General features: G+C 41.4%; 1 non-coding gene across 1 annotated transcript; it reads left to right on the top strand.

The window, feature by feature from the left end:
* Positions 1–6,988: 6,988 nt before the first annotated feature.
* On the top strand, positions 6,989–7,095 carry LOC141635016 (small nucleolar RNA R71). The gene has a single exon (XR_012539726.1). It is a non-coding gene; the product is annotated as a small nucleolar RNA R71 (small nucleolar RNA).
* Positions 7,096–7,620: the final 525 nt, after the last annotated feature.

Genomic DNA, 7,620 nt, shown 5'->3' with positions numbered 1-7,620 from the left:
TGTCTTTTGACGAAAAAGTGATTATTTCACGAGATGTACTCGATCGACTGGTTTGTGATGGTCGATTGAGCAAATTTACTGAGGAAGTGCTCGATCGAAGAGATGCAAATGATCGATCGAGCAGTGCAGAAATCAGGTCTCTCGATCGAGCAACCCAAACTGCTCGATCGAGTAAAATTGCTGAGAAAAACTCTCGATCGAGTGGTGATGTTACTCAATCAAGCACTATTACTGCTGAGGATGATAAATTGTCGTCTAAATCTAATTTGGACGATAAAAGGTTAATCCCTATAAGCCCTAAGTTCCATTTCCAGGGCGGCTACGAAGGACAAAGGCGGAACAACAATTCGGCAGATTTGTCGATCTTTTGAAGAGTTTTAAAGTCAACATTCCGTTTGCCGAGCTACTCATCCAGGTACCCTCTTACTCGAAATTTATGAAAGAAATTCTTTTACGTAAGAGGAATGTAGATGAAACTGAAACGGTGGCTTTGACCGAGGAGTGCTCCGCACTTCTTCAGAATAAGACACCACCGAAGTTGGCTGACCCAGGTAGTTTCTCAATTCCCTGTCATATTGGAACTTATTTAATTGATAATGCATTGCGTAACTTAGGAGCTAGTGTAAGCATCTTACCTCTGTGTCTCGCAAAGAGACTTGGTTTGACAAAATTTCAATGCACCAACATGAACGTATAGAAGGCCGATTGCTCATTATCATGGCTGTTAGGAGTCTTAGAGGATGTCCTTGTTAGGATCGGGAAATTCTTTATTCCCATTGATTTCGTTGTCTTAAACATACCTGAGGACTCATACACTCCTATCAATTTGGGAAGACCATTTCTGCATATTGCTCATGCAATAATTGATGTCGGGGCTAAGACTTTGACCTTTCAGGTAGGTGGGGAGGATTTGACTTTGACCCAGTCCAGTGTTCGCAGGGCGCCCATGAAATTCATGCCCTGCAATCCTATTCCCTCAATAGACTCCGATAAGGATCTCTTGAGTACTGTTATCGAGTCATACACTGCTGTTATGACACCTCCGCCCCAGTCTGGGAGCAAAATGGAGGACCTTTCAACTGTTTTTGTTTCTACAGGACTTGGCGGAATAGACACTGGAGATTCTGTTGCCGGACTTGTTGCATTGCAAGTGGAGCCTAGCATTAATGGCGCTAAAGATCATAAGGGGCATGGAAAGAAAAATCCCAACAAAGGAAAGCGGAAGGATGCGGATTAAGAGAAATACTTTTCTCTTTCCGATGGCTCAGTTGTTTGGAGACCGAAGACGGAGGTTACAAATTCCGAAGCGACCTCGTCGAGCCAGAAGCCCAGTTTTGGGCTATTTAATTGATTCAGAAGATGATACGGGACGCTGTCCCATTTGTAACATTTTGTAATTTGAAATTTCCGTTAGACGTTTATTTTGTTGTTTGCTTTAGACTTTGGTAATAGCTTAGATTAGTGTAGACTGAATATAGACTGTGTACTGTTATTTTGATATCTTTGCGGGAAGTATTTTTGCGTATTATGCAGGTTTTGGGAAGCTACTGATCATTGGGAAGAGTGCTAAGAGGAAAACCCTCGATCGAACACTTTATGTGCTCGATCGAGCAAATGGCCATGCAAAAGTCCTCGATCGAGCTGTTCAAAGTTCTCGATCGAGTAGCCACATTTGAGGGGTTCTCGATCGAGTAGACAAAGTTCTTGATCGAGCATGTGGAGAAGGAAAGTTCTTGATCGAGCAACTCCAAAGTCCTCGATCGAGCAGTTTGGACGCATAATACACAAGGGAGTTTCCTTTTCCCTTACTTTATGTTCATTTGCTTATTTCAATTTCCCCCAATTTCCTTTGACACCCTTAATCCCCCAACCTCAAATCCCAATTTGTTTCCCAAATTTTACCAATTAAATTACCCAAATACTTTCTAAACATCAACTAAATCATTTTACCCTTATTTGTATCACAAATTTTCAAGTTAATTTGAGGATTTGCGGAATTAGGGTTCGCGAAAAATATCGATTTACTTCGATTAATTGAAGCTTTTATTGATTTTAATTGACTTTACTGTTGGGTAATCATCTGAGTAAGTTCCTTTCCCCTTTCTTTATTGTTTAAATGTAATTTTACCTTAGTTTATACAAATTAGGGTTTTGGAAATTGGTTTGGGGAAAATTCGATTTTGTTGATTGAATTTAAATGGAATTTGCGTTTTTATTGTAGTTATAGATAGCAGTAAAGTAACCAGAGTCGAAAAACCAATGTCGACGGTTTCTACGTCAATTTCGACATCTTCGTAGACATTGGTCCCTGCTGCCGCCACTGTCCCTATTGCTGTCACCGCAGTTTCTGCCACCACGGCTACTGCTGCTGCTACCACTACTACGGTGTCAACCCCTGCTGTGTCGATACCCACCACCGTCACTACTGCCCCTGTTGCCACTGCCATGGTTACTACTGCAGCTGTTGGTTCGCTTTCGGGGACGGGCATAGGTTTCTGTGCTGCTGATTTACGAGCCGCTGCTAGGCACGTTGCTGACACTTCCACGGAAGCTCTACCTGAGTTTCCGCAGGTTCGATTTTTGTCCCCGTCCCACCGCACTCGCTTTTTAAATTTGATGGAATGTGACATGACCTTGACCCATTTTTTATGTCGACCTTCGCTATAGAAATTAGGAATTTTTGAGCCCGTTGTTGACCTGCTCAACTGGACGGGAATGTCGGAATTGGCCACTTTGAAAGAGCTTACCTATCGGGAACTGACCTTATAATTTTTCAGCCCTTTTGTGTTTCACCCTGCGGCTGACCATGGGAGCAAGTGCGTCACCTTCCGTCTGTTTAACACTACCTTTACTTGGACATTAGCTGAGTTTGGCGAACGGTTAGGCTTAGTTAGTGACGGTTGCATTGAGCCTCCTAGGAAGCTCATGCCTCAGATATGGACTAGACTTTCACACACTCCCTACGATCAGCGACGTGGTGCCTACATCCACCTACCCCCAGCCCGTTACTTTCTCCGTCTACTAGGAGAAACCATTTTTGGTCGTCATGAGCCTAACAATGTTAATAATATTTAGCTGTCCATTTTAGTCAGGTACCTGAACATTGATAGCGGTACCCCGTTTGTTTATAACATTGTCTACTTGATAGCTCAGCATTTTAACACTGTCGGGTTAAAAGTATCGGGTACGATAGCATGTGGTGGGCTAGTTAGTCTCATTACCCGCCGTCTTTTCCCCGACTTTCCCCGTGGTTTTCGTTATTTACATAAGGATAATGTCATTGACATTTCAGTCATGTTTTCGATGAACTGGTTAGCAGCTGACCATAGGACGTAGAAGATAGGCACTTCCCCGTCTGTGACTTTACCTTGACCCTCTTTACGTCGTTTTTCACCTTTGACTACTGTGACGGATAGACTACCACCACCTCCACCTTCTTACCTCCTTGACTTCACTCCTACCGTTTTTAGAAAGCGTAAGAGGACTTCCCCTGCTGTTAGGGAAGTCGGAGAGGGGTCTAGACCTACACAGGCTGCTCTTACACCCACGTCCACGTCCACGCCCAGGCCTACGCCTACACCTACACCCTCTATCCCTCAGTCGACTTTACCGGCTAATTTTGTACCGCCTTCTGTTTTTTAGGCACCTGAGGTCATGGACCAAGGGCGTCGTGATGCTTTGCTGTTAGATATGTGCAGGAGTTTTGCTCGGATGGAGAGGGATCAGGCTTTGGCCTTATTCTCTCTTTACGAGTATCACGTTCGTTGAGGCCGTCCGGTTCCAGCTCGCTGGCCACACCCTTCCTTTTACCGGTACCCGGCGGAGGGGTACCCTCAGCCTGAGAGCGAGGAGGACACGGCCAAGAGGGAGGAGAGGTTTAGAGCTGAGCTTGCTACTGAGGGTCGTGCTAGGAGTAGAGGAGAGGAGGAGGAGGACCCCACTTTTAAGGTGGTTGACGAGGAGGGTACTGACGAGTACCAGATGGCTACTCACTTCCTCAGTTTGCTGACTGGTTTGGGGAAGTTGTATATTTTGTCAGTATTTTTCGTTTCTTTCATCTCCTTTCATTTTATTTCATTTATTTTTGCATTTGTGTTGTATTTTTCCCTTTCCCCTATTATTCTGGTGGTGTATGCTGGAGGACAATGAGGGCATTGTCCGTTTTGGTTTGGGGAGGGTAATGCACACTTTTAGTCTGCATTTGCATTTATTTTGCATTCACATTTATTGCATTTTTGTTTGCATTGTCTTTTATTTCAAAAAAATTGAAAGTTAAAAAAAATTAGAAATTTCGAAAAAAATAAAAAATTTCACGTTTATTTTTGCGGTTAGGTTGAGTCGGAACGGTTTATTTCAATGATAAAAATGCACTACATTTAGTCATTTTACTTAAGCCTTGTATAAACTAATATATTTTTAGCATTGTCTTATTGCATAATCTACGAGTTTGTGTTAAAATTTAGCTGAACGAATAGACTTGACCTGAAATTTTGGCAACCTAATTACAATTTCTAAGTTTTTAGAGCCTTAAAATTGGTGTCATTCATGACCAGTTCATGTAGGATTGTGAGTAGTTACTCCTTGCATAACATGTAACATTAATTTGCACAAGTATGAAATTCAATTGCTTATTGCCTGCATACATTCGGGTTAGTGGTTGGTGTCACATGTAGGGGGTGCTTACATTCCCTTTTCTTCCATTTTACCCATTAGCTCCACATTTAGCCCAATTTGCCTTTTTGACCCTTAATTACATACCAAACATAGCCTGCCTTGTCAAGCTAGTTTAGATTGTTTTTGCGGTATATTGTTTATTGTGCCGAATTTGGTATGTATTATAAAGTCGGGAGTTGGTATTTTGGAGAAGGAGAATTGAAAAAAAAGTGAAAAAAATGAAAAAATATGAAAAGTAGAAAGAAAAAAAGAAAAAACCGAGAAAAAGAAAAGAAAGAAAAAAATGAAGGAAAAAGTTTGAATGATGTCGGTTTTGCTCCTATGTTTTTATTCTATCTTATGAGGAGTTGTTATTTTTCGGTTTATGGAGTTTTTATTCCAATCAAAGGCATTTGTGCTTATTTTTGATGGTCTTGAAGCGGATATGGTTCATTGGGTTTTGTTAAGATACTAGCTTGGCTATTACCCTCACATATCCAAAATGTTTTGCTACTTCTTACCCATTACCACAATTTTCCATATTTTTGTAAGCACTAAGCTGTGATATGACCTTGTTTGGTTGGATGCATGTTTAGGTCGGTTATAGTCTAGGTGAGCGACTATACTTTCCTCCTTCTCTTACATATATATGCTTACCCTTTGCTTCATGAGAGAAGAGTGACCCGTGAGAGCTCATTCTTAAAGGTCTTGCAAGGGTGACTGATGTGACTCATATTTGAGCACCCGCGGTGTGTAAGAAAGGTCTTCCTAGAATGATTGGAATGTTGGAGTCTTCTTGCATGTCAACAATGACAAAGTCCATCGGGATGAAAAATTTCCCAATTATTACGGGAACATCTTCCCATATCCCTAATGGTGTCTTCGTCGATCTATCGACCATTTGGAGTGTGATATTGGTGCACTTAAGCTCTCCCATCCCCAACCTTTTACTCACTGAGTACGGCATAACACTCACACTAGCCCCTGGATCACATAAGGCTTTGTTGATCGTGGTGTCGCCAATGGTACACGGTATTGAGAAGCTTCCCGGATCTTTGAGTTTTGGAGGTGAACTCCCTTGAAGTATTGCACTACTCACCTTAGTGAAGGCGATAGTCTCAAGCTTCCGGATTGACTTTTTCTTTGTGAGGATGTCTTTCATGTATTTTGCATAGGCCGGAATGTGATTGATTAATTCCGTGAAAGGAATTGAGACTTCCAAATTCTTCACAATTTCCATAAATTTTCCAAGTTGGTCATCAAATTTGGGCTTGGCTTGACGACTTGGAAAAGGAAGTCTAATCACAATGGGCTCCTTCTCCTTGACCTTTTCTTCATTTTTCTTTGAAATTTCTTCTTTTGATGGTTCTCCATCCTTGGAGTTTTGCACAATTTCTTCTTTATCACTAGCTTCCACAACTTCATCCTCAACTTGCTTCTTTGGTGCTTCATACCTTGTACCACAACTCAAGTGATTGGCACTAACCGTTTCATGTCTTGGGGGATTACTTTAAGGTGGTAATTGCCCCTTTTGTCTTTGTGAGCTTGAAGATGCTAGTTGAGTCAATTGGGTTTCCACATTTTGGTGTGAGCTAGGATGTTGTTGATGGTGGTTTCCATTGCTTGACTATCTTTTTGCATTTGTGTGAAAAACTCTTGTTGATTCTTTTGCATTTGGAGGACCTCTTTTTGAACATCAAAACCTTGGTCATTTTGTTGATTGTATGAAGATTGGTTTTGGTAACCTTGGTTTTGGTTGTAAAAGGGTCTTTGATTTTGGTTTCTGATGGGAGGTGGGGTGTATGTTGTTTGAGGGTTTTGAACATTTTGGCTTTTGTATGAGAGATCTGGATGGAATTTGGTGTTTTCATTGTAATAGTTTGAATAAGGGGTACCACTCTTGTATGCTTGGAAAGCATTCACTTGTTCATTTGTTCCCCTACATTCACTTTGGTCATGTCCCAAAGTTCCACAATTCTCACATATCCCACTTGGGATTGATGAAGATGCCGTCATGACATTAACATGATGCTTTGGTGATTTTGAGGCTTCTTCAAGTCTAGCCATAGCTTTTTCAAACTTCAAATTGATGGTATCAATGTGAGCACTAAGTTGAGCACCCAATTGAGTAATGGAGTCAACTTCATGCTTTCCTCCTCTAGTAGTCTTGCGAGGTCTACTATATTTTGAGTTATAGACCGCCATTTCCTCAATTTTGTTCCAAGTTTGATTGTCATCAACTTCGGTGAACATTCCATTTGATTCCATGTTGAGAATGTTCCTTGAATCTTCATAAAGACCGTTCCAAAATTATTGTACCAAGAACCACTTGCTAAGTCCATGGTGAGGACATGAGCGACAAATTCCCTTAAACCGCTCACAAGCTTCATACAAAGATTCTTCATCCCTTTGCTTAAAGACCGTGATTTGAGCTCTTAGCATGTTAGTCTTTTTCGGCGGATAGAACTTTTTGTAGAAAGCTAGAGCCAACTTTTTCCAAGAATCAATTCCGAGAGTAGCCTTATCAAGGCCTTTCAACCATTGTTTCGCGGTGCCAATTAGAGAAAAAGGAAATAAGACCCATCGAATTTGGTCTTGAGTTACACCGGTTTGAGAAATCGCATCACAATAGTCACAAAAAGTCTCCATATGAGAATGAGGGTCTTCAGTAGGCATCCCCCCAAATTGGCTTCTTTTGACTAATTGGATAAATGCGGATTTGGCAATAAAATTTCCGGTTAGATGTTGTGGTGTGGGAGTACCATTGGGTAGGTTCTCCTCAGTGGGTACGGAATGTGATGATAACTTAGGCATTGTGGGTTGTTTTTGTGTTGGATTTTGTGTTGGGTTCTCCTCACCTTCTCTTGCAAAAGGGTTGATGAACTCAATTGTATTTGGTTGAATATCTACAACCTCACCAATACCTCTCAAAGTTCTCCTAGCAAGTCTTCTATTGGTTGTCAAAGT

This window comes from Silene latifolia, chromosome Y (assembly GCF_048544455.1).
Source record: "Silene latifolia isolate original U9 population chromosome Y, ASM4854445v1, whole genome shotgun sequence".
NCBI classification, from domain to species: domain Eukaryota; kingdom Viridiplantae; phylum Streptophyta; class Magnoliopsida; order Caryophyllales; family Caryophyllaceae; genus Silene; species Silene latifolia.
This window is presented reverse-complemented; position numbering and strand designations above follow the sequence as displayed.